The sequence below is a fragment of the Xiphophorus maculatus genome, chromosome 21 (assembly GCF_002775205.1).
Source record: "Xiphophorus maculatus strain JP 163 A chromosome 21, X_maculatus-5.0-male, whole genome shotgun sequence".
NCBI lineage: Eukaryota > Metazoa > Chordata > Actinopteri > Cyprinodontiformes > Poeciliidae > Xiphophorus > Xiphophorus maculatus.
In genome coordinates this window covers 20,775,888-20,800,485 of record NC_036463.1, presented here as the reverse complement: position 1 = coordinate 20,800,485, position 24,598 = coordinate 20,775,888, and the positions used below count along the sequence as shown (strand labels likewise).

Below are 24,598 nucleotides of genomic sequence, written 5' to 3'. Positions count from 1 at the left end.
AGTTTTTGGACATCATTTACATCCTTCCTTTATAGAAAGTTCTGCAATGGCCAGGATCAAACCCGGGTCAACTGCTTGGAAGGCAGCTATGCCACCATCGCTGTAATAAGTAAAAATTTTGAGACAATTTTCCACAGTATTACCAGATTTAGAGGAAAAAACAACAACATTTACATGCTTCCTTTATAAGAGAAAGTTCTGCGATGGCCAGGAATCGAACTAGGGTCAACTGCTTGGCAAGCAGCTATGCTGACCACTATACCACCATCGCTGTAGTAAGTTAAAATTATGAGAAACTTTTCCACACTATTACCAGCTTTAGAAAAAAAATAGACAACATATACATCCATCCTTTATAAAATGGAGAAAGTTCTGCGATGGCCAGGAATAGAACCCGGGTCAACTGCTTGGCAAGCAGCTATGCTGACCACTGTACCACCATCGCTGTAATAAGTTAAGATTATGAGAAAATTTTCCACAGTATTACCAAATTCAGAGGAAAAATGGACAACAAAACATCCTTAATTCTATAGAGAAAGTTCTGCGACGGCAGGGAATCGAACCCGGGTCAACTGCTTGGGAAGTAGCTATGCTGACCACTATACCACCATTGCTGTAAGAAGCTCAAGTCATGAGAAAATTTTCCACAGAATTACCAGATTTAGAGGAAAAAACAACAACATATACTTACATCCTTTCTTTGAGAAAGTTCTGCGATGGCCGGGAATCGAACCCGGGTCAACTGCTTGGCAAGCAGCTATGCTGACCACTATACCACCATCGCTGTAATAACTTAAAATTATGAGAAAATTTTCCACACAATTACCAGTTTTTGAACATAAATAAACAACATATACATCCTTCCTTTATTCTACAGAGAAAGTTCTGCGATGGCCGGGAATCGAACACGGGTCAACTGCTTGGAAGGCAGCCATGCTGACCACTATACCACCATCACTGTCAGAAGCTAAAGTCTAAATTATGAGAAACTTTTCCACAGTATTACCAGATTTAGAGGAAAAATAGAAAACATACTGTACACATCCTTCCTTTATAGAATGTTTTGCGATGGCCGGGAATCGAACCCAGGTCAACTGCTTGGCAAGCAGCTATGCTGACTACTATACCACCATCGCCATATTAATTGTAAATTATGAGAAAATTTTCCACAGTACTACCGGATTTAGAGGAAAACTAGAAAACATATTGTACACATCCTTCCTTTATAAAATAGAGAATGTTTTGTGATAGCCAGGAATCGAACCCAGATCAACTGCTTAGCAAGTAGCTATGCTTACCACTATGCCACCATCGCTGTAATAAGTTAAAATTATGAGAAAATTTTCCACACTATTACCAGATTTAGAGGAAAAATAGACAACATCTACATCCTTCCTTTAAAAAATTGAGAAAGTTCTGCGATGGCAGGGAATCGAACCCGGGTCAACTGCTTGGAAGGCAGCTATGCTGACCACTATACCACCATCGCTGTAACAGGTCAACATTATGAGAAACTTTTCCACAGTATTACCAGATTTAGAGGAAAAATAGACAACATATACATCCATCCTTTACAAAATAGAGAAAGTTCTGCGATGGCCGGGAATCGAACCCGGGACAACTGCTTGGCAAGCAGCTATGCTGACCAATATACCACCATCGCTGTAATAATATAAAATTATGAGAAAATTTTCCACACTATTACCAGATTTTGAACATAAATAGAGAACATATACATCCTTCCTTTATTCTATAGAGAAAGTTCTGCGATGGCCGGGAATCGAACCCGGGTCAACTGCTTGGAAGGCAGCTATGCTGACCACTATACCACCATCGCTGTAATAACTTAAATTTATGAGAAAATTTTCCAAAGTATTACCAGATTTAGAGGAAAAATAGACAACATATACATCCTTCCTTTATAAAGTGGAGAACGTTCTGCGATGGCCGGGAATCGAACCCGGGTCAACTGCTTGGCAAGCAGCTATGCTGACCACTATACCACCATCACTGTAATAACTTAAAACTATGAGACAATTTTCCACAGTATTACCAGATTTAGAGGAAAAATAGACAACTCAATGGGTACATCGTTCCTGTATTAGAGAAAGTTCTGCGATGGCCGGGAATCGAACACGGGTCAACTGCTTGGAAGGCAGCTATGCTGACCACTATACCACCATCGCTGTAAGAAGCTGAAGTCTAAATTATGAGAAACTTTTCCACAGTATTACCAGATTTAGAGGAAAAATAGAAAACATACTGTATACGTCCTTCCTTTATAAAATGGATTAAGTTCAGCGATGGCCGGGAATCGAACCCGGGTCAACTGCTTGGCAAGCAGCTATGCTGACCACTATACCACCATCGCTGTAATAATATAAAATTATGAGAAAATTTTCCACACTATTACCAGTTTTTGAACATAAATAGAGAACATATACATCCTTCCTTTATTCTATAGAGAAAGTTCTGCGATGGCCGGGAATCGAACCCGGGTCAACTGCTTGGAAGGCAGCTTTGCTGACCACTATACCACCATCGCTGTAAGAAGTCAAAACTATGAGACAATTTTCCACAGTATTACCAGATTTAGAGGAAAAATAGACAACATATACATCCATCCTTTACAAAATAGAGAAAGTTCTGCGATGGCCGGGAATCGAACCCGGGTCAACTGCTTGGCAAGCACCTATGCTGACCACTATACCACCACCGCTGTACTAAGATAAAATTATGAGAAAATTTTCCACACTATTACCAGATTTAGAGGAAAAATAGACAACAAAACATCCTTAATTCTATAGAGAAAGTTCTGCGACGGCAGGGAATCGAACCCGGGTCAACTGCTTGGGAAGTAGCTATGCTGACCACTATACCACCATTGCTGTAAGAAGCTCAAGTCATGAGAAAATTTTCCACAGAATTACCAGATTTAGAGGAAAAAACAACAACATATACTTACATCCTTTCTTTGAGAAAGTTCTGCGATGGCCGGGAATCGAACCCGGGTCAACTGCTTGGCAAGCAGCTATGCTGACCACTATACCACCATCGCTGTAATAACTTAAAATTATGAGAAAATTTTCCACACAATTACCAGTTTTTGAACATAAATAAACAACATATACATCCTTCCTTTATTCTACAGAGAAAGTTCTGCGATGGCCGGGAATCGAACACGGGTCAACTGCTTGGAAGGCAGCCATGCTGACCACTATACCACCATCACTGTCAGAAGCTAAAGTCTAAATTATGAGAAACTTTTCCACAGTATTACCAGATTTAGAGGAAAAATAGAAAACATACTGTACACATCCTTCCTTTATAGAATGTTTTGCGATGGCCGGGAATCGAACCCAGGTCAACTGCTTGGCAAGCAGCTATGCTGACTACTATACCACCATCGCCATATTAATTGTAAATTATGAGAAAATTTTCCACAGTACTACCGGATTTAGAGGAAAACTAGAAAACATATTGTACACATCCTTCCTTTATAAAATAGAGAATGTTTTGTGATAGCCAGGAATCGAACCCAGATCAACTGCTTAGCAAGTAGCTATGCTTACCACTATGCCACCATCGCTGTAATAAGTTAAAATTATGAGAAAATTTTCCACACTATTACCAGATTTAGAGGAAAAATAGACAACATCTACATCCTTCCTTTAAAAAATTGAGAAAGTTCTGCGATGGCAGGGAATCGAACCCGGGTCAACTGCTTGGAAGGCAGCTATGCTGACCACTATACCACCATCGCTGTAACAGGTCAACATTATGAGAAACTTTTCCACAGTATTACCAGATTTAGAGGAAAAATAGACAACATATACATCCATCCTTTACAAAATAGAGAAAGTTCTGCGATGGCCGGGAATCGAACCCGGGACAACTGCTTGGCAAGCAGCTATGCTGACCAATATACCACCATCGCTGTAATAATATAAAATTATGAGAAAATTTTCCACACTATTACCAGATTTTGAACATAAATAGAGAACATATACATCCTTCCTTTATTCTATAGAGAAAGTTCTGCGATGGCCGGGAATCGAACCCGGGTCAACTGCTTGGAAGGCAGCTATGCTGACCACTATACCACCATCGCTGTAATAACTTAAATTTATGAGAAAATTTTCCAAAGTATTACCAGATTTAGAGGAAAAATAGACAACATATACATCCTTCCTTTATAAAGTGGAGAACGTTCTGCGATGGCCGGGAATCGAACCCGGGTCAACTGCTTGGCAAGCAGCTATGCTGACCACTATACCACCATCACTGTAATAACTTAAAACTATGAGACAATTTTCCACAGTATTACCAGATTTAGAGGAAAAATAGACAACTCAATGGGTACATCGTTCCTGTATTAGAGAAAGTTCTGCGATGGCCGGGAATCGAACACGGGTCAACTGCTTGGAAGGCAGCTATGCTGACCACTATACCACCATCGCTGTAAGAAGCTGAAGTCTAAATTATGAGAAACTTTTCCACAGTATTACCAGATTTAGAGGAAAAATAGAAAACATACTGTATACGTCCTTCCTTTATAAAATGGATTAAGTTCAGCGATGGCCGGGAATCGAACCCGGGTCAACTGCTTGGCAAGCAGCTATGCTGACCACTATACCACCATCGCTGTAATAATATAAAATTATGAGAAAATTTTCCACACTATTACCAGTTTTTGAACATAAATAGAGAACATATACATCCTTCCTTTATTCTATAGAGAAAGTTCTGCGATGGCCGGGAATCGAACCCGGGTCAACTGCTTGGAAGGCAGCTTTGCTGACCACTATACCACCATCGCTGTAAGAAGTCAAAACTATGAGACAATTTTCCACAGTATTACCAGATTTAGAGGAAAAATAGACAACATATACATCCATCCTTTACAAAATAGAGAAAGTTCTGCGATGGCCGGGAATCGAACCCGGGTCAACTGCTTGGCAAGCAGCTATGCTGACCACTATACCACCATCGCTGTAATAAGTTAAAATTATGAGAAAATTTTCCACACTATTACGAGTTTTTGAACATAAATAGACAACATATACATCCTTCCTTTATTCTATAGAGAAAGTTCTGCGATGGCCGGGAATCGAACCCGGGTCAATTGCTTGGAAGGCAGCTATGCTGACCACTATACGATAATCGCTGTAATAAGATAAAATTATGAGACAATTTTCCACACTATTACGAATTTTTGAACATAAATAGACAACATATACATCCTTCCTTTATTCTATAGAGAAAGTTCTGCGATGGCCGGGAATCGAACCCGGGTCAACTGCTTGGAAGGCAGCTATGCTTACCACTATACCACCATCGCTGTAAGAAGCTAAAGCCTAAATTATGAGAAACTTTTCCACAGTATTACCAGATTTAGAGGAAAAATAGAAAACATACTGTATACATCGTTCCTGTATTAGAGAAAGTTCTGCGATGGCCGGGAATCGAACCCGGGTCAACTGCTTGGAAGGCAGGTATGCTGACCACTATACCACCATCACTGTAACAGGTCATCATTGTGAGAAACTTTTCCACAGTATTACCAGATTTAGAGGAAAAATAGACAACATATACATCCATCCTTTACAAAATAGAGAAAGTTCTGCGATGGCCGGGAATCGAACCCGGGTCAACTGCTTGGCAAGCAGCTATGCTGACCACTATACCACCATCGCTGTAATAAGTTAAAATTATGAGAACATTTTCCACACTATTACCAGTTTTTGAACATAAATAGACAACATTTACATCCTTCCTTTATTCTATAGAGAAAGTTCTGCGATGGCCGGGAATCGAACCCGGGTCAACTGCTTGGCAAGCAGCTATGCTGACCACTATACCACCATCGCTGTAACATGTCTAAATTATGAGAAACTTTTCCACAGTATTACCAGATTTAGAGGAAAAATAGACAACATATACATCCATCCTTTACAAAATAGAGAAAGTTCTGCGATGGCCGGGAATCGAACCCGGGTCAACTGCTTGGCAAGCACCTATGCTGACCACTATACCACCACCGCTGTTCTAAGATAAAATTATGAGAAAATTTTCCACACTATTACCAGATTTAGAGGAAAAATAGACAACATATACATCCTTCCTTTTTTCTATAGAGAAAGTTCTGCGATGGCCGGGAATCGAACCAGGGTCAACTGCTTGGAAGGCAGCTATGCTGACCACTATACCACCATCGCTGTAAGAAGCTAAAGCCTAAATTATGAGAAACTTTTCCACAGTATTACCAGATTTAGAGGAAAAATAGAAAACATACTGTATACATCGTTCCTGTATTAGAGAAAGTTCTGCGATGGCCGGGAATTGAACCCGGGTCAACTGCTTGGAAGGCAGGTATGCTGACCACTATACCACCATCACTGTAACAGGTCATCATTATGAGAAAATTTTCCACACTATTACGAGTTTTTGAACATAAATAGACAACATATACATCCTTCCTTTATTCTATAGAGAAAGTTCTGCGATGGCCACGAATCGAACCCGGGTCAATTGCTTGGAAGGCAGCTATGCTGACCACTATACGATAATCGCTGTAATAAGATAAAATTACGAGACAATTTTCCACACTATTACGAATTTTTGAACATAAATAGACAACATATACATCCTTCCTTTATTCTATAGAGAAAGTTCTGCGATGGCCGGGAATCGAACCCAGGTCAATTGCTTGGAAGGCAGCTATGCTGACCACTATACGATAATCGCTGTAATAAGATAAAATTATGAGACAATTTTCCACACTATTACGAATTTTTGAACATAAATAGACAACATATACATCCTTCCTTTATTCTATAGAGAAAGCTCTGCGATGGCCGGGAATCGAACCCGGGTCAACTGCTTGGAAGGCAGCTATGCTTACCACTATACCACCATCGCTGTAAGAAGCTAAAGCCTAAATTATGAGAAACTTTTCCACAGTATTACCAGATTTAGAGGAAAAATAGAAAACATACTGTATACATCGTTCCTGTATTAGAGAAAGTTCTGCGATGGCCGGGAATCGAACCCGGGTCAACTGCTTGGAAGGCAGGTATGCTGACCACTATACCACCATCACTGTAACAGGTCATCATTATGAGAAACTTTTCCACAGTATTACCAGATTTAGAGGAAAAATAGACAACATATACATCCATCCTTTACAAAATAGAGAAAGTTCTGCGATAGCCGGGAATCGAACCCGGGTCAACTGCTTGGCAAGCAGCTATGCTGACCACTATACCACCATCGCTGTAATAAGTTAAAATTATGAGAACATTTTCCACACTATTACCAGTTTTTGAACATAAATAGACAACATTTACATCCTTCCTTTATTCTATAGAGAAAGTTCTGCGATGGCCGGGAATCGAACCCGGGTCAACTGCTTGGCAAGCAGCTATGCTGACCACTATACCACCATCACTGTAACATGTCTACATTATGAGAAACTTTTCCACAGTATTACCAGATTTAGAGGAAAAATAGACAACATATACATCCATCCTTTACAAAATAGAGAAAGTTCTGCGATGGCCGGGAATCGAACCCGGGTCAACTGCTTGGCAAGCACCTATGCTGACCACTATACCACCACCGCTGTACTAAGATAAAATTATGAGAAAATTTTCCACACTATTACCAGATTTAGAGGAAAAATAGACAACATATACATCCTTCCTTTTTTCTATAGAGAAAGTTCTGCGATGGCCGGGAATCGAACCAGGGTCAACTGCTTGGAAGGCAGCTATGCTGACCACTATACCACCATCGCTGTAAGAAGCTAAAGCCTAAATTATGAGAAACTTTTCCACAGTATTACCAGATTTAGAGGAAAAATAGAAAACATACTGTATACATCGTTCCTGTATTAGAGAAAGTTCTGCGATGGCCGGGAATCGAACCCGGGTCAACTGCTTGGAAGGCAGGTATGCTGACCACTATACCACCATCACTGTAACAGGTCATCATTATGAGAAAATTTTCCACACTATTACGAGTTTTTGAACATAAATAGACAACATATACATCCTTCCTTTATTCTATAGAGAAAGTTCTGCGATGGCCACGAATCGAACCCGGGTCAATTGCTTGGAAGGCAGCTATGCTGACCACTATACGATAATCGCTGTAATAAGATAAAATTATGAGACAATTTTCCACACTATTACGAATTTTTGAACATAAATAGACAACATATACATCCTTCCTTTATTCTATAGAGAAAGTTCTGCGATGGCCGGGAATCGAACCCGGGTCAACTGCTTGGAAGGCAGCTATGCTTACCACTATACCACCATCGCTGTAAGAAGCTAAAGCCTAAATTATGAGAAACTTTTCCACAGTATTACCAGATTTAGAGGAAAAATAGAAAACATACTGTATACATCGTTCCTGTATTAGAGAAAGTTCTGCGATGGCCGGGAATCGAACCCGGGTCAACTGCTTGGAAGGCAGCTATGCTGACCACTATACCACCATCGCTGTAATAACTTAAATTTATGAGAAAATTTTCCAAAGTATTACCAGATTTAGAGGAAAAATAGACAACATATACATCCTTCCTTTATAAAGTGGAGAACGTTCTGCGATGGCCGGGAATCGAACCCGGGTCAACTGCTTGGCAAGCAGCTATGCTGACCACTATACCACCATCACTGTAATAACTTAAAACTATGAGACAATTTTCCACAGTATTACCAGATTTAGAGGAAAAATAGACAACTCAATGCGTACATCGTTCCTGTATTAGAGAAAGTTCTGCGATGGCCGGGAATCGAACACGGGTCAACTGCTTGGAAGGCAGCTATGCTGACCACTATACCACCATCGCTGTAAGAAGCTGAAGTCTAAATTATGAGAAACTTTTCCACAGTATTACCAGATTTAGAGGAAAAATAGAAAACATACTGTATACGTCCTTCCTTTATAAAATGGATTAAGTTCAGCGATGGCCGGGAATCGAACCCGGGTCAACTGCTTGGCAAGCAGCTATGCTGACCACTATACCACCATCGCTGTAATAATATAAAATTATGAGAAAATTTTCCACACTATTACCAGTTTTTGAACATAAATAGAGAACATATACATCCTTCCTTTATTCTATAGAGAAAGTTCTGCGATGGCCGGGAATCGAACCCGGGTCAACTGCTTGGAAGGCAGCTTTGCTGACCACTATACCACCATTGCTGTAAGAAGTCAAAACTATGAGACAATTTTCCACAGTATTACCAGATTTAGAGGAAAAATAGACAACATATACATCCATCCTTTACAAAATAGAGAAAGTTCTGCGATGGCCGGGAATCGAACCCGGGTCAACTGCTTGGCAAGCACCTATGCTGACCACTATACCACCACCGCTGTACTAAGATAAAATTATGAGAAAATTTTCCACACTATTACCAGATTTAGAGGAAAAATAGACAACATATACATCCTTCCTTTTTTCTATAGAGAAAGTTCTGCGATGGCCGGGAATCGAACCAGGGTCAACTGCTTGGAAGGCAGCTATGCTGACCAATATACCACCATCGCTGTAATAATATAAAATTATGAGAAAATTTTCCACACTATTACCAGTTTTTGAACATAAATAGAGAACATATACATCCTTCCTTTATTCTATAGAGAAAGTTCTGCGATGGCCAGGAATCAAACCCGGGTCAACTGCTTGGAAGGCAGCTATGCTGACCACTATACCACCATCGCTGTAATAACTTAAATTTATGAGAAAATTTTCCAAAGTATTACCAGATTTAGAGGAAAAATAGACAACATATACATCCTTCCTTTATAAAGTGGAGAACGTTCTGCGATGGCCGGGAATCGAACCCGGGTCAACTGCTTGGCAAGCAGCTATGCTGACCACTATACCACCATCACTGTAATAACTTAAAACTATGAGACAATTTTCCACAGTATTACCAGATTTAGAGGAAAAATAGACAACTCAATGCGTACATCGTTCCTGTATTAGAGAAAGTTCTGCGATGGCCGGGAATCGAACACGGGTCAACTGCTTGGAAGGCAGCTATGCTGACCACTATACCACCATCGCTGTAAGAAGCTGAAGTCTAAATTATGAGAAACTTTTCCACAGTATTACCAGATTTAGAGGAAAAATAGAAAACATACTGTATACGTCCTTCCTTTATAAAATGGATTAAGTTCAGCGATGGCCGGGAATCGAACCCGGGTCAACTGCTTGGCAAGCAGCTATGCTGACCACTATACCACCATCGCTGTAATAATATAAAATTATGAGAAAATTTTCCACACTATTACCAGTTTTTGAACATAAATAGAGAACATATACATCCTTCCTTTATTCTATAGAGAAAGTTCTGCGATGGCCGGGAATCGAACCCGGGTCAACTGCTTGGAAGGCAGCTTTGCTGACCACTATACCACCATTGCTGTAAGAAGTCAAAACTATGAGACAATTTTCCACAGTATTACCAGATTTAGAGGAAAAATAGACAACATATACATCCATCCTTTACAAAATAGAGAAAGTTCTGCGATGGCCGGGAATCGAACCCGGGTCAACTGCTTGGCAAGCACCTATGCTGACCACTATACCACCACCGCTGTACTAAGATAAAATTATGAGAAAATTTTCCACACTATTACCAGATTTAGAGGAAAAATAGACAACATATACATCCTTCCTTTTTTCTATAGAGAAAGTTCTGCGATGGCAGGGAATCGAACCAGGGTCAACTGCTTGGAAGGCAGCTATGCTGACCACTATACCACCATCACTGTAAGATGCCAAAGTCTAAATTATGAGAAACTTTTCCAACAGTATTACCAGATTTAGAGGAAAAATAGAAAACATATACATCCTTCCTTTATTCTATAGAGAAAGTTCTGCGATGGCCGGGAATCGAACCCGGGTAAACTGCTTGGCAAGCAGCTATGCTGACCACTATACCACCATCGCTGTAATAAGTTAAAATTATGAGAAAATTTTCCACACTATTACGAGTTTTTGAACATAAATAGACAACATATACATCCTTCCTTTATTCTATAGAGAAAGTTCTGCGATGGCCGGGAATCGAACCCGGGTCAATTGCTTGGAAGGCAGCTATGCTGACCACTATACGATAATCGCTGTAATAAGATAAAATTATGAGACAATTTTCCACACTATTACGAATTTTTGAACATAAATAGACAACATATACATCCTTCCTTTATTCTATAGAGAAAGTTCTGCGATGGCCGGGAATCGAACCCGGGTCAACTGCTTGGCAAGTAGCTATGCTGACCACTATACCACCATCGCTGTAAGAAGCTAAAGTCTAAATTATGAGAAACTTTTCCACAGTATTACCAGATTTAGAGGAAAAATAGAAAATATACTGTATACATCCTTCCTTTATAAAATAGAGAAAGTTCTGCGACGGCCGGGAATCGAACCCGGGTCAACTGCTTGGAAGGCAGCTATGCTGACCACTAAACCACCATCGCTGTAATAACTCAAAATCATGAGAAAATTTTCCACAATATTACCAGATTTAGAGGAAAAATAGACAACTCAATGCGTACATCGTTCCTGTATTAGAGAAAGTTCTGCGATGGCCGGGAATCGAACCCGGGTCAACTGCTTGGAAGGCAGCTATGCTGACCACTAAACCACCATCGCTGTAATAACTCAAAATCATGAGAAAATTTTCCACAATATTACCAGATTTAGAGGAAAAATAGACAACTCAATGCGTACATCGTTCCTGTATTAGAGAAAGTTCTGCGATGGCCGGGAATCGAACACGGGTCAACTGCTTGGAAGGCAGCTATGCTGACCACTATACCACCATCGCTGTAAGAAGCTGAAGTCTAAATTATGAGAAACTTTTCCACAGTATTACCAGATTTAGAGGAAAAATAGAAAACATACTGTATACGTCCTTCCTTTATAAAATGGAGAAAGTTCTGCGATGGCCAGGAATCGAACCCGGGTAAACTGCTTGGCAAGCAGCTATGCTGACCACTATACCACCATCGCTGTAATAACTTAAAATTATGAGAAAATTTTCCACAATATTACCAGATTTAGAGGAAAAATAGACAACTCAATGCGTACATCGTTCCTGTATTAGAGAAAGGTCTGCGATGGCCGGGAATCGAACACGGGTCAACTGCTTGGAAGGCAGCTATGCTGACCACTATACCACCATCGCTGTAAGAAGCTGAAGTCTAAATTATGAGAAACTTTTCCACAGTATTACCAGATTTAGAGGAAAAATAGAAAACATACTGTATACGTCCTTCCTTTATAAAATGGATTAAGTTCTGCGATGGCCGGGAATCGAACCCGGGTCAACTGCTTGGCAAGCAGCTATGCTGACCACTATACCACCATCGCTGTAATAAGTTAAAATTATGAGACAATTTTCCACACTATTACCAGTTTTTGAACATAAATAGACAACATATACATCCTTCCTTTATTCTATAGAGAAAGTTCTGCGATGGCCGGGAATCGAACCCGGGTCAACTGCTTGGCAAGTAGCTATGCTGACCACTATACCACCATCGCTGTAAGAAGCTAAAGTCTAAATTATGAGAAACTTTTCCACAGTATTACCAGATTTAGAGGAAAAATAGAAAATATACTGTATACATCCTTCCTTTATAAAATAGAGAAAGTTCTGCGACGGCCGGGAATCGAACCCGGGTCAACTGCTTGGAAGACAGCTATGCTGACCACTAAACCACCATCGCTGTAATAAGTTAAAATTATGAGACAATTTTCCACACTATTACCAGTTTTTGAACATAAATAGACAACATATACATCCTTCCTTTATTCTATAGAGAAAGTTCTGCAATGGCCGGGAATCGAACCCGGGTCAACTGCTTGGCAAGTAGCTATGCTGACCACTATACCACCATCGCTGTAAGAAGCTAAAGTCTAAATTATGAGAAACTTTTCCACAGTATTACCAGATTTAGAGGAAAAATAGAAAATATACTGTATACATCCTTCCTTTATAAAATAGAGAAAGTTCTGCGACGGCCGGGAATCGAACCCGGGTCAACTGCTTGGAAGGCAGCTATGCTGACCACTAAACCACCATCGCTGTAATAAGTTAAAATTATGAGACAATTTTCCACACTATTACCAGTTTTTGAACATAAATAGACAACATATACATCCTTCCTTTATTCTATAGAGAAAGTTCTGCGATGGCCGGGAATCGAACCCGGGTCAACTGCTTGGCAAGTAGCTATGCTGACCACTATACCACCATCGCTGTAAGAAACTAAAGTCTAAATTATGAGAAACTTTTCCACAGTATTACCAGATTTAGAGGAAAAATAGAAAATATACTGAATACATCCTTCCTTTATAAAATAGAGAAAGTTCTGCGACGGCCGGGAATCGAACCCGGGTCAACTGCTTGGCAAGCAGCTATGCTGACCACTATACCACCATCGCTGTAAGAAGCTAAAGTCTAAATTATGAGAAACTTTTCCACAGTATTACCAGATTTAGAGGAAAAATAGAAAACATACTGTATACGTCCTTCCTTTATAAAATAGAGAAAGTTCTGCGACGGCCGGGAATCAAACCCGGGTCAACTGCTTGGAAGGCAGCTATGCTGACCACTAAACCACCATCGCTGTAATAAGTTAAAATTATGAGACAATTTTCCACACTATTACCAGTTTTTGAACATAAATAGACAACATATACATCCTTCCTTTATTCTATAGAGAAAGTTCTGCGATGGCCGGGAATCGAACCCGGGTCAACTGCTTGGCAAGTAGCTATGCTGACCACTATACCACCATCGCTGTAAGAAGCTAAAGTCTAAATTATGAGAAACTTTTCCACAGTATTACCAGATTTAGAGGAAAAATAGAAAATATACTGAATACATCCTTCCTTTATAATAAGAGAAAGTTCTGCGACGGCCGGGAATCGAACCCGGGTCAACTGCTTGGAAGGCAGCTATGCTGACCACTAAACCACCATCGCTGTAATAACTTAAAATTATGAGAAAATTTTCCACACTATTACCAGTTTTTGAACATAAATAGACAACATTTACATCCTTCCTTTATAAAGTAGAGAAAGTTCTGCGATGGCCGGGAATCGAACCCGGGTCAACTGCTTGGAAGGCAGCTATGCTTACCACTATACCACCATCGCTGTAAGAAGCTAAAGTCTAAATTATGAGAAACTTTTCCACAGTATTACCAGATTTAGAGGAAAAATAGAAAACATACTGTATACATCGTTCCTGTATTAGAGAAAGTTCTGCGATGGCCGGGAATCGAACCCGGGTCAACTGCTTGGAAGGCAGCTATGCTGACCACTATACCACCATCGCTGTAATAAGTTAAAATTATGAGACAATTTTCCACACTATTACCAGTTTTTGAACATGAATAGACAACATATACATCCTTCCTTTATTCTATAGAGAAAGTTCTGCGATGGCCGGGAATCAAACCCGGGTCAACTGCTTGGCAAGTAGCTATGCTGACCACTATACCACCATCGCTGTAAGAAGCTAAAGTCTAAATTATGAGAAACTTTTCCACAGTATTACCAGATTTAGAGGAAAAATAGACAACATCTACACCCTTCCTTTAAAAAATGGAGAAAGTTCTGCGATGGCAGGGAATCGAACCCAGGTCAACTGCTTGGAAGGCAGCTATGCTGACCACTATACCACCATCGCTGTAACAGGTCAACATTATGAGACAATTTTCCACAGTATTACCATATTTAGAGGAAAAGTAGACAACTCAATGCGTACATCGTTCCTGTATTAGAGAAAGTTCTGCGATGGCCGGGAATCGAACACGGGTCAACTGCTTGGAAGGCAGCTATGCTGACCACTATACCACCATCGCTGTAAGAAGCTGAAGTCTAAATTATGAGAAACTTTTCCACAGTATTACCAGATTTAGAGGAAAAATAGAAAACATACTGTATACGTCCTTCCTTTATAAAATGGAGAAAGTTCTGCGATGGCCGGGAATCGAACCCGAGTAAACTGCTTGGCAAGCAGCTATGCTGACCACTATACCACCATCGCTGTAATAACTTAAAATTATGAGAAAACTTTCCACAATATTACCAGATTTAGAGGAAAAATAGACAACTCAATGCGTACATCGTTCCTGTATTAGAGAAAGTTCTGCGATGGCCGGGAATCGAACACGGGTCAACTGCTTGGAAGGCAGCTATGCTGACCACTATACCACCATCGCTGTAAGAAGCTGAAGTCTAAATTATGAGAAACTTTTCCACAGTATTACCAGATTTAGAGGAAAAATAGAAAACATACTGTATACGTCCTTCCTTTATAAAATGGAGAAAGTTCTGCGATGGCCGGGAATCGAACCCGGGTCAACTGCTTGGCAAGCAGCTATGCTGACCACTATACCACCATCGCTGTAATAAGTTAAAATTATGAGACAATTTTCCACACTATTACCAGTTTTTGAACATAAATAGACAACACATACATCCTTCCTTTATTCTATAGAGAAAGTTCTGCGATGGCCGGGAATCGAACCCGGGTCAACTGCTTGGCAAGTAGCTATGCTGACCACTATACCACCATCGCTGTAAGAAGCTAAAGTCTAAATTATGAGAAACTTTTCCACAGTATTACCAGATTTAGAGGAAAAATAGAAAACATACTGTATACGTCCTTCCTTTATAAAATGGAGAAAGTTCTGCGATGGCCGGGAATCGAACCCGAGTAAACTGCTTGGCAAGCAGCTATGCTGACCACTATACCACCATCGCTGTAATAACTTAAAATTATGAGAAAATTTTCCACAATATTACCAGATTTAGAGGAAAAATAGACAACTCAATGCGTACATCGTTCCTGTATTAGAGAAAGTTCTGCGATGGCCGGGAATCGAACACGGGTCAACTGCTTGGAAGGCAGCTATGCTGACCACTATACCACCATCGCTGTAAGAAGCTGAAGTCTAAATTATGAGAAACTTTTCCACAGTATTACCAGATTTAGAGGAAAAATAGAAAACATACTGTATACGTCCTTCCTTTATAAAATGGAGAAAGTTCTGCGATGGCCGGGAATCGAACCCGGGTCAACTGCTTGGCAAGCAGCTATGCTGACCACTATACCACCATCGCTGTAATAAGTTAAAATTATGAGACAATTTTCCACACTATTACCAGTTTTTGAACATAAATAGACAACATATACATCCTTCCTTTATTCTATAGAGAAAGTTCTGCGATGGCCGGGAATCGAACCCGGGTCAACTGCTTGGCAAGTAGCTATGCTGACCACTATACCACCATCGCTGTAAGAACCTAAAGTCTAAATTATGAGAAACTTTTCCACAGTATTACCAGATTTAGAGGACAAATAGAAAATATACTGTATACATCCTTCCTTTATAAAATAGAGAAAGTTCTGCGACGGCCGGGAATCGAACCCGGGTCAACTGCTTGGAAGGCAGCTATGCTGACCACTAAACCACCATCACTGTAATAACTCAAAATCATGAGAAAATTTTCCACAATATTACCAGATTTAGAGGAAAAATAGACAACTCAATGCGTACATCGTTCCTGTATTAGAGAAAGTTCTGCGATGGCCGGGAATCGAACACGGGTCAACTGCTTGGAAGGCAGCTATGCTGACCACTATACCACCATCGCTGTAAGAAGCTGAAGTCTAAATTATGAGAAACTTTTCCACAGTATTACCAGATTTAGAGGAAAAATAGAAAACATACTGTATACGTCCTTCCTTTATAAAATGGAGAAAGTTCTGCGATGGCCAGGAATCGAACCCGGGTAAACTGCTTGGCAAGCAGCTATGCTGACCACTATACCACCATCGCTGTAATAACTTAAAATTATGAGAAAATTTTCCACAATATTACCAGATTTAGAGGAAAAATAGACAACTCAATGCGTACATGGTTCCTGTATTAGAGAAAGTTCTGCGATGGCCGGGAATCGAACACGGGTCAACTGCTTGGAAGGCAGCTATGCTGACCACTATACCACCATCGCTGTAAGAAGCTGAAGTCTAAATTATGAGAAACTTTTCCACAGTATTACCAGATTTAGAGGAAAAATAGAAAACATACTGTATACGTCCTTCCTTTATAAAATGGATTAAGTTCTGCGATGGCCGGGAATCGAACACGGGTCAACTGCTTGGCAAGCAGCTATGCTGACCACTATACCACCATCGCTGTAATAAGTTAAAATTATGAGACAATTTTCCACACTATTACCAGTTTTTGAACATAAATAGACAACATTTACATCCTTCCTTTATAAAATAGAGAAAGTTCTGCGACGGCCGGGAATCGAACCCGGGTCAACTGCTTGGAAGGCAGCTATGCTGACCACTAAACCACCATCGCTGTAATAACTCAAAATCATGAGAAAATTTTCCACAATATTACCAGATTTAGAGGAAAAATAGACAACTCAATGCGTACATCGTTCCTGTATTAGAGAAAGTTCTGCGATGGCCGGGAATCGAACACGGGTCAACTGCTTGGAAGGCAGCTATGCTGACCACTATACCACCATCGCTGTAAGAAGCTGAAGTCTAAATTATGAGAAACTTTTCCACAGTATTACCAGATTTAGAGGAAAAATAGAAAACATACTGTATACGTCCTTCCTTTATAAAATGGAGAAAGTTCTGCGATGGCCAGGAATCGAACCCGGGTAAACTGCTTGGCAAGCAGCTATGCTGACCACTATACCACCATCGCTGTAATAACTTAAAATTATGAGAAAATTTTCCACAATATTACCAGATTTAGAGGAAAAATAGACAACTCAATGCGTACATCGTTCCTGTATTAGAGAAAGTTCTGCGATGGCCGGGAATCGAACACGGGTCAACTGCTTGGAAGGCAGCTATGCTGACCACTATACCACCATCGCTGTAAGAAGCTGAAGTCTAAATTATGAGAAACTTTTCCACAGTATTACCAGATTTAGAGGAAAAATAGAAAACATACTGTATACGTCCTTCCTTTATAAAATGGATTAAGTTCTGCGATGGCCGGGAATCGAACACGGGTCAATTGCTTGGCAAGCAGCTATGCTGACCACTATACCACCATCGCTGTAATAAGTTAAAATTATGAGACAATTTTCCACACTATTACCAGTTTTTGAACATAAATAGACAACATTTACATCCTTCCTTTATAAAATAGAGAAAGTTCTGCGACGGCCGGGAATCGAACCCGGGTCAACTGCTTGGAAGGCAGCTATGCTGACCACTAAACCACCATCGCTGTAATAACTTAAAATTATGAGAAAATTTTCCACACTATTACCAGTTTTTGAACATAAATAGACAACATTTACATCCTTCCTTTATAAAATAGAGAAAGTTCTGCGACGGCCGGGAATCGAACCCGGGTCAACTGCTTGGAAGGCAGCTATGCTGACCACTAAACCACCATCGCTGTAATAAATCAAAATCATGAGAAAATTTTCCACAATATTACCAGATTTAGAGGAAAAATAGACAACTCAATGCGTACATCGTTCCTGTATTAGAGAAAGTTCTGCGATGGCCGGGAATCGAACACGGGTCAACTGCTTGGAAGGCAGCTATGCTGACCACTAAACCACCATCGCTGTAATAACTTAAAATTATGAGAAAATTTTCCACACTATTACCAGTTTTTGAACATAAATAGACAACATTTACATCCTTCCTTTATAAAATAGAGAAAGTTCTGCGACGGCCGGGAATCGAAACCGGGTCAACTGCTTGGAAGGCAGCTATGCTGACCACTAAACCACCATCGCTGTAATAACTCAAAATCATGAGAAAATTTTCCACAATATTACCAGATTTAGAGGAAAAATAGACAACTCAATGCGTACATCGTTCCTGTATTAGAGAAAGTTCTGCGATGGCCGGGAATCGAACACGGGTCAACTGCTTGGAAGGCAGCTATGCTGACCACTATACCACCATCACTGTAAGAAGCTGAAGTCTAAATTATGAGAAACTTTTCCACAGTATTACCAGATTTAGAGGAAAAAAAGAAAACATACTGTATACGTCCTTCCTTTATAAAATGGAGAAAGTTCTGCGATGGCCGGGAATCGAACCCGAGTAAACTGCTTGGCAAGCAGCTATGCTGACCACTATACCACCATCGCTGTAATAACTTAAAATTATGAGAAAATTTTCCACAATATTACCAGATTTAGAGGAAAAATAGACAACTCAATGCGTACATCGTTCCTGTATTAGAGAAAGTTCTGCGATGGCCGAGAATCGAACACGGGTCAACTGCTTGGAAGGCAGCTATGCTGACCACTATACCACCATCGCTGTAAGAAGCTGAAGTCTAAATTATGAGAAACTTTTCCACAGTATTACCAGATTTAGAGGAAAAATAGAAAACATACTGTATACGTCCTTCCTTTATAAAATGGATTAAGTTCTGCGATGGCCGGGAATCGAACCCGGGTCAACTGCTTGGCAAGCAGCTATGCTGACCACTATACCACCATCGCTGTAATAAGTTAAAATTATGAGACAATTTTCCACACTATTACCAGTTTTTGAACATAAATAGACAACATATACATCCTTCCTTTATTCTATAGAGAAAGTTCTGCGATGGCCGGGAATCGAACCCGGGTCAACTGCTTGGCAAGTAGCTATGCTGACCACTATACCACCATCGCTGTAAGAAGCTAAAGTCTAAATTATGAGAAACTTTTCCACAGTATTACCAGATTTAGAGGAAAAATAGAAAATATACTGAATACATCCTTCCTTTATAAAATAGAGAAAGCTCTGCGACGGCCGGGAATCGAACCCGGGTCAACTGCTTGGAAGGCAGCTATGCTGACCACTAAATCACCATCGCTGTAATAAGTTAAAATTATGAGACAATTTTCCACACTATTACCAGTTTTTGAACATAAATAGACAACATATACATCCTTCCTTTATTCTATAGAGAAAGTTCTTCGATGGCCGGGAATCGAACCCGGGTCAACTGCTTGGCAAGTAGCTATGCTGACCACTATACCACCATCGCTGTAAGAAGCTAAAGTCTAAATTATGAGAAACTTTTCCACAGTATTACCAGATTTAGAGGAAAAATAGAAAATATACTGAATACATCCTTCCTTTATAAAATAGAGAAAGTTCTGCGACGGCCGGGAATCGAACCCGGGTCAACTGCTTGGAAGGCAGCTATGCTGACCACTAAACCACCATCGCTGTAATAACTTAAAATTATGAGAAAATTTTCCACACTATTACCAGTTTTTGAACATAAATAGACAACATTTACATCCTTCCTTTATAAAATAGAGAAAGTTCTGCGATGGCCGGGAATCGAACCCGGGTCAACTGCTTGGAAGGCAGCTATGCTTACCACTATACCACCATCGCTGTAAGAAGCTAAAGTCTAAATTATGAGAAACTTTTCCACAGTATTACCAGATTTAGAGGAAAAATAGAAAACATACTGTATACATCGTTCCTGTATTAGAGAAAGTTCTGCAATGGCCGGGAATCGAACCCGGGTCAACTGCTTGGCAAGTAGCTATGCTGACCACTATACCACCATCGCTGTAAGAAGCTAAAGTCTAAATTATGAGAAACTTTTCCACAGTATTACCAGATTTAGAGGAAAAATAGAAAACATACTGTATACATCCTTCCTTTATAAAATAGAGAAAGTTCTGCGACGGCCGGGAATCGAACCCAGGTCAACTGCTTGGAAGACAGCTATGCTGACCACTAAACCACCATCGCTGTAATAAGTTAAAATTATGAGACAATTTTCCACACTATTACCAGTTTTTGAACATAAATAGACAACATATACATCCTTCCTTTATTCTATAGAGAAAGCTCTGCGATGGCCGGGAGTCGAACCCGGGTCAACTGCTTGGCAAGTAGCTATGCTGACCACTATACCACCATCGCTGTAAGAAGCTAAAGTCTAAATTATGAGAAACTTTTCCACAGTATTACCAGATTTAGAGGAAAAATAGAAAATATACTGAATACATCCTTCCTTTATAAAATAGAGAAAGTTCTGCGACGGCCGGGAATCGAACCCGGGTCAACTGCTTGGCAAGTAGCTATGCTGACCACTATACCACCATCGCTGTAAGAAGCTAAAGTCTAAATTATGAGAAACTTTTCCACAGTATTACCAGATTTAGAGGAAAAATAGAAAACATACTGTATACGTCCTTCCTTTATAAAATAGAGAAAGTTCTGCGACGGCCGGGAATCGAACCCGGGTCAACTGCTTGGAAGGCAGCTATGCTGACCACTATACCACCATCGCTGTAATAAGTTAAAATTATGAGACAATTTTCCACACTATTACCAGATTTAGAGGAAAAATAGACAACATATACATCCATCCTTTACAAAATAGAGAAAGTTCTGCGATGGCCGGGAATCGAACCCGGGTCAACTGCTTGGAAGGCAGCTATGCTTACCACTATACCACCATCGCTGTAAGAAGCTAAAGTCTAAATTATGAGAAACTTTTCCACAGTATTACCAGATTTAGAGGAAAAATAGAAAATATACTGAATACATCCTTCCTTTATAAAATAGAGAAAGTTCTGCGACGGCCGGGAATCGAACCCGGGTCAACTGCTTGGAAGGCAGCTATGCTGACCACTAAACCACCATCGCTGTAATAACTTAAAATTATGAGAAAATTTTCCACACTATTACCAGTTTTTGAACATAAATAGACAACATTTACATCCTTCCTTTATAAAGTAGAGAAAGTTCTGCGATGGCCGGGAATCGAACCCGGGTCAACTGCTTGGAAGGCAGCTATGCTTACCACTATACCACCATCGCTGTAAGAAGCTAAAGTCTAAATTATGAGAAACTTTTCCACAGTATTACCAGATTTAGAGGAAAAATAGAAAACATACTGTATACATCGTTCCTGTATTAGAGAAAGTTCTGCGATGGCCGGGAATCGAACCCGGGTCAACTGCTTGGAAGGCAGGTATGCTGACCACTATACCACCATCACTGTAACAGGTCATCATTATGAGAAAATTTTCCACACTATTACGAGTTTTTGAACATAAATAGACAACATATACATCCTTCCTTTATTCTATAGAGAAAGTTCTGCGATGGCCACGAATCGAACCCGGGTCAATTGCTTGGAAGGCAGCTATGCTGACCACTATACGATAATCGCTGTAATAAGATAAAATTATGAGACAATTTTCCACACTATTACGAATTTTTGAACATAAATAGACAACATATACATCCTTCCTTTATTCTATAGAGAAAGTTCTGCGATGGCCGGGAATCGAACCCGGGTCAACTGCTTGGAAGGCAGCTATGCTTACCACTATACCACCATCGCTGTAAGAAGCTAAAGCCTAAATTATGAGAAACTTTTCCACAGTATTACCAGATTTAGAGGAAAAATAGAAAACATACTGTATACATCGTTCCTGTATTAGAGAAAGTTCTGCGATGGCCGGGAATCGAACCCGGGTCAACTGCTTGGAAGGCAGGTATGCTGACCACTATACCACCATCGCTGTAACAGGTCATCATTATGAGAAACTTTTCCACAGTATTACCAGATTTAGAGGAAAAATAGACAACATATACATCCATCCTTTACAAAATAGAGAAAGTTCTGCGATGGCCGGGAATCGAACACGGGTCAACTGCTTGGCAAGCAGCTATGCTGACCACTATACCACCATCGCTGTAATAAGTTAAAATTATGAGAACATTTTCCACACTATTACCAGTTTTTGAACATAAATAGACAACATTTACATCCTTCCTTCATTCTATAGAGAAAGTTCTGCGATGGCCGGGAACCGAACCCGGGTCAACTGCTTGGCAAGCAGCTATGCTGACCACTATACCACCATTGCTGTAACATGTGTAAATCATGAGAAACTTTTCCACAGTATTACCAGATTTAGAGGAAAAATAGACAACATATACATCCATCCTTTACAAAATAGAGAAAGTTCTGCGATGGCCGGAAATCGAACCCGGGTCAACTGCTTGGCAAGCACCTATGCTGACCACTATACCACCACCGCTGTACTAAGATAAAATTATGAGAAAATTTTCCACACTATTACCAGATTTAGAGGAAAAATAGACAACATATACATCCTTCCTTTTTTCTATAGAGAAAGTTCTGCGATGGCCGGGAATCGAACCAGGGTCAACTGCTTGGAAGGCAGCTATGCTGACCACTATACCACCATCGCTGTAAGATGCCAAAGTCTAAATTATGAGAAACGTTTCCAACAGTATTACCAAATTTAGAGGAAAAATAGAAAACATACTGTATACGTCCTTCCTTTATAAAATAGAGAAAGTTCTGCGATGGCCGGGAATCGAACCCGGGTCAACTGCTTGGCAAGCAGCTATGCTGACCACTATACCACCATCGCTGTAATAAGTTAAAATTATGAGAAAATTTTCCACACTATTACGAGTTTTTGAACATAAATAGACAACATATACATCCTTCCTTTTTTCTATAGAGAAAGTTCTGCGATGGCCGGGAATCGAACCAGGGTCAACTGCTTGGAAGGCAGCTATGCTGACCAATATACCACCATCGCTGTAATAATATAAAATTATGAGAAAATTTTCCACACTATTACCAGTTTTTGAACATAAATAGAGAACATATACATCCTTCCTTTATTCTATAGAGAAAGTTCTGCGATGGCCAGGAATCGAACCCGGGTCAACTGCTTGGAAGGCAGCTATGCTGACCACTATACCACCATCGCTGTAATAACTTAAATTTATGAGAAAATTTTCCAAAGTATTACCAGATTTAGAGGAAAAATAGACAACATATACATCCTTCCTTTATAAAGTGGAGAACGTTCTGCGATGGCCGGGAATCGAACCCGGGTCAACTGCTTGGCAAGCAGCTATGCTGACCACTATACCACCATCACTGTAATAACTTAAAACTATGAGACAATTTTCCACAGTATTACCAGATTTAGAGGAAAAATAGACAACTCAATGCGTACATCGTTCCTGTATTAGAGAAAGTTCTGCGATGGCCGGGAATCGAACACGGGTCAACTGCTTGGAAGGCAGCTATGCTTACCACTATACCACCATCGCTGTAAGAAGCTGAAGTCTAAATTATGAGAAACTTTTCCACAGTATTACCAGATTTAGAGGAAAAATAGACAACATATACATCCATCCTTTACAAAATAGAGAAAGTTCTGCGATGGCCGGGAATCGAACCCGGGTCTACTGCTTGGCAAGCACCTATGCTGACCACTATACCACCACCGCTGTACTAAGATAAAATTATGAGAAAATTTTCCACACTATTACCAGATTTAGAGGAAAAATAGACAACATATACATCCTTCCTTTTTTCTATAGAGAAAGTTCTGCGATGGCCGGGAATCGAACCAGGGTCAACTGCTTGGAAGGCAGCTATGCTGACCACTATACCACCATCACTGTAAGATGCCAAAGTCTAAATTATGAGAAACTTTTCCAACAGTATTACCAGATTTAGA

At 40.1% G+C, this 24,598-nt stretch overlaps 85 non-coding genes across 85 annotated transcripts; all 85 read right to left on the bottom strand.

The window, feature by feature from the left end:
* Positions 1-542: 542 nt before the first annotated feature.
* trnag-ccc lies at positions 543-614 on the bottom strand. Its single transcript has one exon. It is a non-coding gene; the product is annotated as a tRNA-Gly (tRNA).
* Positions 615-712: 98 nt separating this feature from the next.
* Positions 713-784, bottom strand: trnag-gcc. Its single transcript has one exon. It is a non-coding gene; the product is annotated as a tRNA-Gly (tRNA).
* A 633-nt stretch (positions 785-1,417) lies between these two features.
* trnag-ucc lies at positions 1,418-1,489 on the bottom strand. The gene has a single exon. It is a non-coding gene; the product is annotated as a tRNA-Gly (tRNA).
* Positions 1,490-1,591: 102 nt separating this feature from the next.
* trnag-gcc lies at positions 1,592-1,663 on the bottom strand. Its single transcript has one exon. It is a non-coding gene; the product is annotated as a tRNA-Gly (tRNA).
* A 102-nt stretch (positions 1,664-1,765) lies between these two features.
* On the bottom strand, positions 1,766-1,837 carry trnag-ucc. The gene has a single exon. It is a non-coding gene; the product is annotated as a tRNA-Gly (tRNA).
* Positions 1,838-1,939: 102 nt separating this feature from the next.
* Positions 1,940-2,011, bottom strand: trnag-gcc. Its single transcript has one exon. It is a non-coding gene; the product is annotated as a tRNA-Gly (tRNA).
* A 103-nt stretch (positions 2,012-2,114) lies between these two features.
* On the bottom strand, positions 2,115-2,186 carry trnag-ucc. Its single transcript has one exon. It is a non-coding gene; the product is annotated as a tRNA-Gly (tRNA).
* Positions 2,187-2,299: 113 nt separating this feature from the next.
* trnag-gcc lies at positions 2,300-2,371 on the bottom strand. Its single transcript has one exon. It is a non-coding gene; the product is annotated as a tRNA-Gly (tRNA).
* A 102-nt stretch (positions 2,372-2,473) lies between these two features.
* Positions 2,474-2,545, bottom strand: trnag-ucc. Its single transcript has one exon. It is a non-coding gene; the product is annotated as a tRNA-Gly (tRNA).
* Positions 2,546-2,647: 102 nt separating this feature from the next.
* trnag-gcc lies at positions 2,648-2,719 on the bottom strand. Its single transcript has one exon. It is a non-coding gene; the product is annotated as a tRNA-Gly (tRNA).
* Positions 2,720-2,816: 97 nt separating this feature from the next.
* On the bottom strand, positions 2,817-2,888 carry trnag-ccc. The gene has a single exon. It is a non-coding gene; the product is annotated as a tRNA-Gly (tRNA).
* Positions 2,889-2,986: 98 nt separating this feature from the next.
* On the bottom strand, positions 2,987-3,058 carry trnag-gcc. The gene has a single exon. It is a non-coding gene; the product is annotated as a tRNA-Gly (tRNA).
* A 633-nt stretch (positions 3,059-3,691) lies between these two features.
* trnag-ucc lies at positions 3,692-3,763 on the bottom strand. Its single transcript has one exon. It is a non-coding gene; the product is annotated as a tRNA-Gly (tRNA).
* Positions 3,764-3,865: 102 nt separating this feature from the next.
* On the bottom strand, positions 3,866-3,937 carry trnag-gcc. The gene has a single exon. It is a non-coding gene; the product is annotated as a tRNA-Gly (tRNA).
* A 102-nt stretch (positions 3,938-4,039) lies between these two features.
* Positions 4,040-4,111, bottom strand: trnag-ucc. Its single transcript has one exon. It is a non-coding gene; the product is annotated as a tRNA-Gly (tRNA).
* Positions 4,112-4,213: 102 nt separating this feature from the next.
* Positions 4,214-4,285, bottom strand: trnag-gcc. Its single transcript has one exon. It is a non-coding gene; the product is annotated as a tRNA-Gly (tRNA).
* A 103-nt stretch (positions 4,286-4,388) lies between these two features.
* Positions 4,389-4,460, bottom strand: trnag-ucc. The gene has a single exon. It is a non-coding gene; the product is annotated as a tRNA-Gly (tRNA).
* Positions 4,461-4,573: 113 nt separating this feature from the next.
* trnag-gcc lies at positions 4,574-4,645 on the bottom strand. The gene has a single exon. It is a non-coding gene; the product is annotated as a tRNA-Gly (tRNA).
* Positions 4,646-4,747: 102 nt separating this feature from the next.
* trnag-ucc lies at positions 4,748-4,819 on the bottom strand. Its single transcript has one exon. It is a non-coding gene; the product is annotated as a tRNA-Gly (tRNA).
* A 102-nt stretch (positions 4,820-4,921) lies between these two features.
* Positions 4,922-4,993, bottom strand: trnag-gcc. Its single transcript has one exon. It is a non-coding gene; the product is annotated as a tRNA-Gly (tRNA).
* A 276-nt stretch (positions 4,994-5,269) lies between these two features.
* On the bottom strand, positions 5,270-5,341 carry trnag-ucc. Its single transcript has one exon. It is a non-coding gene; the product is annotated as a tRNA-Gly (tRNA).
* Positions 5,342-5,624: 283 nt separating this feature from the next.
* Positions 5,625-5,696, bottom strand: trnag-gcc. The gene has a single exon. It is a non-coding gene; the product is annotated as a tRNA-Gly (tRNA).
* Positions 5,697-5,798: 102 nt separating this feature from the next.
* On the bottom strand, positions 5,799-5,870 carry trnag-gcc. Its single transcript has one exon. It is a non-coding gene; the product is annotated as a tRNA-Gly (tRNA).
* Positions 5,871-5,972: 102 nt separating this feature from the next.
* trnag-gcc lies at positions 5,973-6,044 on the bottom strand. Its single transcript has one exon. It is a non-coding gene; the product is annotated as a tRNA-Gly (tRNA).
* An 805-nt stretch (positions 6,045-6,849) lies between these two features.
* On the bottom strand, positions 6,850-6,921 carry trnag-ucc. The gene has a single exon. It is a non-coding gene; the product is annotated as a tRNA-Gly (tRNA).
* Positions 6,922-7,204: 283 nt separating this feature from the next.
* On the bottom strand, positions 7,205-7,276 carry trnag-gcc. The gene has a single exon. It is a non-coding gene; the product is annotated as a tRNA-Gly (tRNA).
* A 102-nt stretch (positions 7,277-7,378) lies between these two features.
* On the bottom strand, positions 7,379-7,450 carry trnag-gcc. Its single transcript has one exon. It is a non-coding gene; the product is annotated as a tRNA-Gly (tRNA).
* A 102-nt stretch (positions 7,451-7,552) lies between these two features.
* Positions 7,553-7,624, bottom strand: trnag-gcc. The gene has a single exon. It is a non-coding gene; the product is annotated as a tRNA-Gly (tRNA).
* Positions 7,625-8,255: 631 nt separating this feature from the next.
* Positions 8,256-8,327, bottom strand: trnag-ucc. The gene has a single exon. It is a non-coding gene; the product is annotated as a tRNA-Gly (tRNA).
* A 109-nt stretch (positions 8,328-8,436) lies between these two features.
* Positions 8,437-8,508, bottom strand: trnag-ucc. Its single transcript has one exon. It is a non-coding gene; the product is annotated as a tRNA-Gly (tRNA).
* A 102-nt stretch (positions 8,509-8,610) lies between these two features.
* Positions 8,611-8,682, bottom strand: trnag-gcc. The gene has a single exon. It is a non-coding gene; the product is annotated as a tRNA-Gly (tRNA).
* Positions 8,683-8,785: 103 nt separating this feature from the next.
* trnag-ucc lies at positions 8,786-8,857 on the bottom strand. The gene has a single exon. It is a non-coding gene; the product is annotated as a tRNA-Gly (tRNA).
* A 113-nt stretch (positions 8,858-8,970) lies between these two features.
* On the bottom strand, positions 8,971-9,042 carry trnag-gcc. The gene has a single exon. It is a non-coding gene; the product is annotated as a tRNA-Gly (tRNA).
* A 276-nt stretch (positions 9,043-9,318) lies between these two features.
* Positions 9,319-9,390, bottom strand: trnag-gcc. The gene has a single exon. It is a non-coding gene; the product is annotated as a tRNA-Gly (tRNA).
* Positions 9,391-9,840: 450 nt separating this feature from the next.
* On the bottom strand, positions 9,841-9,912 carry trnag-gcc. Its single transcript has one exon. It is a non-coding gene; the product is annotated as a tRNA-Gly (tRNA).
* Positions 9,913-10,015: 103 nt separating this feature from the next.
* Positions 10,016-10,087, bottom strand: trnag-ucc. The gene has a single exon. It is a non-coding gene; the product is annotated as a tRNA-Gly (tRNA).
* Positions 10,088-10,200: 113 nt separating this feature from the next.
* Positions 10,201-10,272, bottom strand: trnag-gcc. Its single transcript has one exon. It is a non-coding gene; the product is annotated as a tRNA-Gly (tRNA).
* A 276-nt stretch (positions 10,273-10,548) lies between these two features.
* On the bottom strand, positions 10,549-10,620 carry trnag-gcc. The gene has a single exon. It is a non-coding gene; the product is annotated as a tRNA-Gly (tRNA).
* A 283-nt stretch (positions 10,621-10,903) lies between these two features.
* trnag-gcc lies at positions 10,904-10,975 on the bottom strand. The gene has a single exon. It is a non-coding gene; the product is annotated as a tRNA-Gly (tRNA).
* Positions 10,976-11,251: 276 nt separating this feature from the next.
* trnag-gcc lies at positions 11,252-11,323 on the bottom strand. Its single transcript has one exon. It is a non-coding gene; the product is annotated as a tRNA-Gly (tRNA).
* A 113-nt stretch (positions 11,324-11,436) lies between these two features.
* On the bottom strand, positions 11,437-11,508 carry trnag-ucc. The gene has a single exon. It is a non-coding gene; the product is annotated as a tRNA-Gly (tRNA).
* A 103-nt stretch (positions 11,509-11,611) lies between these two features.
* trnag-ucc lies at positions 11,612-11,683 on the bottom strand. Its single transcript has one exon. It is a non-coding gene; the product is annotated as a tRNA-Gly (tRNA).
* A 103-nt stretch (positions 11,684-11,786) lies between these two features.
* trnag-ucc lies at positions 11,787-11,858 on the bottom strand. The gene has a single exon. It is a non-coding gene; the product is annotated as a tRNA-Gly (tRNA).
* A 288-nt stretch (positions 11,859-12,146) lies between these two features.
* trnag-ucc lies at positions 12,147-12,218 on the bottom strand. Its single transcript has one exon. It is a non-coding gene; the product is annotated as a tRNA-Gly (tRNA).
* A 113-nt stretch (positions 12,219-12,331) lies between these two features.
* trnag-gcc lies at positions 12,332-12,403 on the bottom strand. The gene has a single exon. It is a non-coding gene; the product is annotated as a tRNA-Gly (tRNA).
* A 102-nt stretch (positions 12,404-12,505) lies between these two features.
* trnag-gcc lies at positions 12,506-12,577 on the bottom strand. Its single transcript has one exon. It is a non-coding gene; the product is annotated as a tRNA-Gly (tRNA).
* A 287-nt stretch (positions 12,578-12,864) lies between these two features.
* On the bottom strand, positions 12,865-12,936 carry trnag-gcc. The gene has a single exon. It is a non-coding gene; the product is annotated as a tRNA-Gly (tRNA).
* A 113-nt stretch (positions 12,937-13,049) lies between these two features.
* trnag-ucc lies at positions 13,050-13,121 on the bottom strand. The gene has a single exon. It is a non-coding gene; the product is annotated as a tRNA-Gly (tRNA).
* Positions 13,122-13,223: 102 nt separating this feature from the next.
* Positions 13,224-13,295, bottom strand: trnag-gcc. Its single transcript has one exon. It is a non-coding gene; the product is annotated as a tRNA-Gly (tRNA).
* A 113-nt stretch (positions 13,296-13,408) lies between these two features.
* On the bottom strand, positions 13,409-13,480 carry trnag-gcc. The gene has a single exon. It is a non-coding gene; the product is annotated as a tRNA-Gly (tRNA).
* Positions 13,481-13,767: 287 nt separating this feature from the next.
* On the bottom strand, positions 13,768-13,839 carry trnag-gcc. Its single transcript has one exon. It is a non-coding gene; the product is annotated as a tRNA-Gly (tRNA).
* A 112-nt stretch (positions 13,840-13,951) lies between these two features.
* trnag-ucc lies at positions 13,952-14,023 on the bottom strand. Its single transcript has one exon. It is a non-coding gene; the product is annotated as a tRNA-Gly (tRNA).
* Positions 14,024-14,125: 102 nt separating this feature from the next.
* Positions 14,126-14,197, bottom strand: trnag-ucc. Its single transcript has one exon. It is a non-coding gene; the product is annotated as a tRNA-Gly (tRNA).
* Positions 14,198-14,306: 109 nt separating this feature from the next.
* On the bottom strand, positions 14,307-14,378 carry trnag-ucc. The gene has a single exon. It is a non-coding gene; the product is annotated as a tRNA-Gly (tRNA).
* Positions 14,379-14,835: 457 nt separating this feature from the next.
* On the bottom strand, positions 14,836-14,907 carry trnag-ucc. The gene has a single exon. It is a non-coding gene; the product is annotated as a tRNA-Gly (tRNA).
* A 288-nt stretch (positions 14,908-15,195) lies between these two features.
* On the bottom strand, positions 15,196-15,267 carry trnag-ucc. Its single transcript has one exon. It is a non-coding gene; the product is annotated as a tRNA-Gly (tRNA).
* A 113-nt stretch (positions 15,268-15,380) lies between these two features.
* On the bottom strand, positions 15,381-15,452 carry trnag-gcc. Its single transcript has one exon. It is a non-coding gene; the product is annotated as a tRNA-Gly (tRNA).
* Positions 15,453-15,554: 102 nt separating this feature from the next.
* Positions 15,555-15,626, bottom strand: trnag-gcc. Its single transcript has one exon. It is a non-coding gene; the product is annotated as a tRNA-Gly (tRNA).
* Positions 15,627-15,914: 288 nt separating this feature from the next.
* On the bottom strand, positions 15,915-15,986 carry trnag-ucc. The gene has a single exon. It is a non-coding gene; the product is annotated as a tRNA-Gly (tRNA).
* A 113-nt stretch (positions 15,987-16,099) lies between these two features.
* trnag-gcc lies at positions 16,100-16,171 on the bottom strand. Its single transcript has one exon. It is a non-coding gene; the product is annotated as a tRNA-Gly (tRNA).
* A 102-nt stretch (positions 16,172-16,273) lies between these two features.
* Positions 16,274-16,345, bottom strand: trnag-gcc. The gene has a single exon. It is a non-coding gene; the product is annotated as a tRNA-Gly (tRNA).
* A 288-nt stretch (positions 16,346-16,633) lies between these two features.
* trnag-ucc lies at positions 16,634-16,705 on the bottom strand. The gene has a single exon. It is a non-coding gene; the product is annotated as a tRNA-Gly (tRNA).
* Positions 16,706-16,993: 288 nt separating this feature from the next.
* On the bottom strand, positions 16,994-17,065 carry trnag-ucc. The gene has a single exon. It is a non-coding gene; the product is annotated as a tRNA-Gly (tRNA).
* A 113-nt stretch (positions 17,066-17,178) lies between these two features.
* Positions 17,179-17,250, bottom strand: trnag-gcc. The gene has a single exon. It is a non-coding gene; the product is annotated as a tRNA-Gly (tRNA).
* A 102-nt stretch (positions 17,251-17,352) lies between these two features.
* On the bottom strand, positions 17,353-17,424 carry trnag-ucc. Its single transcript has one exon. It is a non-coding gene; the product is annotated as a tRNA-Gly (tRNA).
* Positions 17,425-17,527: 103 nt separating this feature from the next.
* trnag-ucc lies at positions 17,528-17,599 on the bottom strand. The gene has a single exon. It is a non-coding gene; the product is annotated as a tRNA-Gly (tRNA).
* Positions 17,600-17,887: 288 nt separating this feature from the next.
* Positions 17,888-17,959, bottom strand: trnag-ucc. The gene has a single exon. It is a non-coding gene; the product is annotated as a tRNA-Gly (tRNA).
* Positions 17,960-18,246: 287 nt separating this feature from the next.
* Positions 18,247-18,318, bottom strand: trnag-ucc. Its single transcript has one exon. It is a non-coding gene; the product is annotated as a tRNA-Gly (tRNA).
* A 102-nt stretch (positions 18,319-18,420) lies between these two features.
* Positions 18,421-18,492, bottom strand: trnag-ucc. The gene has a single exon. It is a non-coding gene; the product is annotated as a tRNA-Gly (tRNA).
* A 997-nt stretch (positions 18,493-19,489) lies between these two features.
* trnag-gcc lies at positions 19,490-19,561 on the bottom strand. The gene has a single exon. It is a non-coding gene; the product is annotated as a tRNA-Gly (tRNA).
* Positions 19,562-19,663: 102 nt separating this feature from the next.
* On the bottom strand, positions 19,664-19,735 carry trnag-gcc. The gene has a single exon. It is a non-coding gene; the product is annotated as a tRNA-Gly (tRNA).
* Positions 19,736-20,207: 472 nt separating this feature from the next.
* Positions 20,208-20,279, bottom strand: trnag-ucc. Its single transcript has one exon. It is a non-coding gene; the product is annotated as a tRNA-Gly (tRNA).
* A 102-nt stretch (positions 20,280-20,381) lies between these two features.
* trnag-ucc lies at positions 20,382-20,453 on the bottom strand. The gene has a single exon. It is a non-coding gene; the product is annotated as a tRNA-Gly (tRNA).
* A 109-nt stretch (positions 20,454-20,562) lies between these two features.
* Positions 20,563-20,634, bottom strand: trnag-gcc. Its single transcript has one exon. It is a non-coding gene; the product is annotated as a tRNA-Gly (tRNA).
* Positions 20,635-21,106: 472 nt separating this feature from the next.
* Positions 21,107-21,178, bottom strand: trnag-gcc. The gene has a single exon. It is a non-coding gene; the product is annotated as a tRNA-Gly (tRNA).
* A 113-nt stretch (positions 21,179-21,291) lies between these two features.
* trnag-ucc lies at positions 21,292-21,363 on the bottom strand. Its single transcript has one exon. It is a non-coding gene; the product is annotated as a tRNA-Gly (tRNA).
* Positions 21,364-21,465: 102 nt separating this feature from the next.
* Positions 21,466-21,537, bottom strand: trnag-ucc. Its single transcript has one exon. It is a non-coding gene; the product is annotated as a tRNA-Gly (tRNA).
* Positions 21,538-21,650: 113 nt separating this feature from the next.
* trnag-ucc lies at positions 21,651-21,722 on the bottom strand. The gene has a single exon. It is a non-coding gene; the product is annotated as a tRNA-Gly (tRNA).
* Positions 21,723-21,824: 102 nt separating this feature from the next.
* On the bottom strand, positions 21,825-21,896 carry trnag-ucc. The gene has a single exon. It is a non-coding gene; the product is annotated as a tRNA-Gly (tRNA).
* Positions 21,897-22,353: 457 nt separating this feature from the next.
* trnag-ucc lies at positions 22,354-22,425 on the bottom strand. Its single transcript has one exon. It is a non-coding gene; the product is annotated as a tRNA-Gly (tRNA).
* A 109-nt stretch (positions 22,426-22,534) lies between these two features.
* trnag-ucc lies at positions 22,535-22,606 on the bottom strand. Its single transcript has one exon. It is a non-coding gene; the product is annotated as a tRNA-Gly (tRNA).
* A 102-nt stretch (positions 22,607-22,708) lies between these two features.
* On the bottom strand, positions 22,709-22,780 carry trnag-gcc. The gene has a single exon. It is a non-coding gene; the product is annotated as a tRNA-Gly (tRNA).
* Positions 22,781-23,416: 636 nt separating this feature from the next.
* Positions 23,417-23,488, bottom strand: trnag-gcc. The gene has a single exon. It is a non-coding gene; the product is annotated as a tRNA-Gly (tRNA).
* A 450-nt stretch (positions 23,489-23,938) lies between these two features.
* trnag-gcc lies at positions 23,939-24,010 on the bottom strand. Its single transcript has one exon. It is a non-coding gene; the product is annotated as a tRNA-Gly (tRNA).
* A 283-nt stretch (positions 24,011-24,293) lies between these two features.
* Positions 24,294-24,365, bottom strand: trnag-gcc. The gene has a single exon. It is a non-coding gene; the product is annotated as a tRNA-Gly (tRNA).
* Between the last annotated feature and the right edge of the window lie 233 nt (positions 24,366-24,598).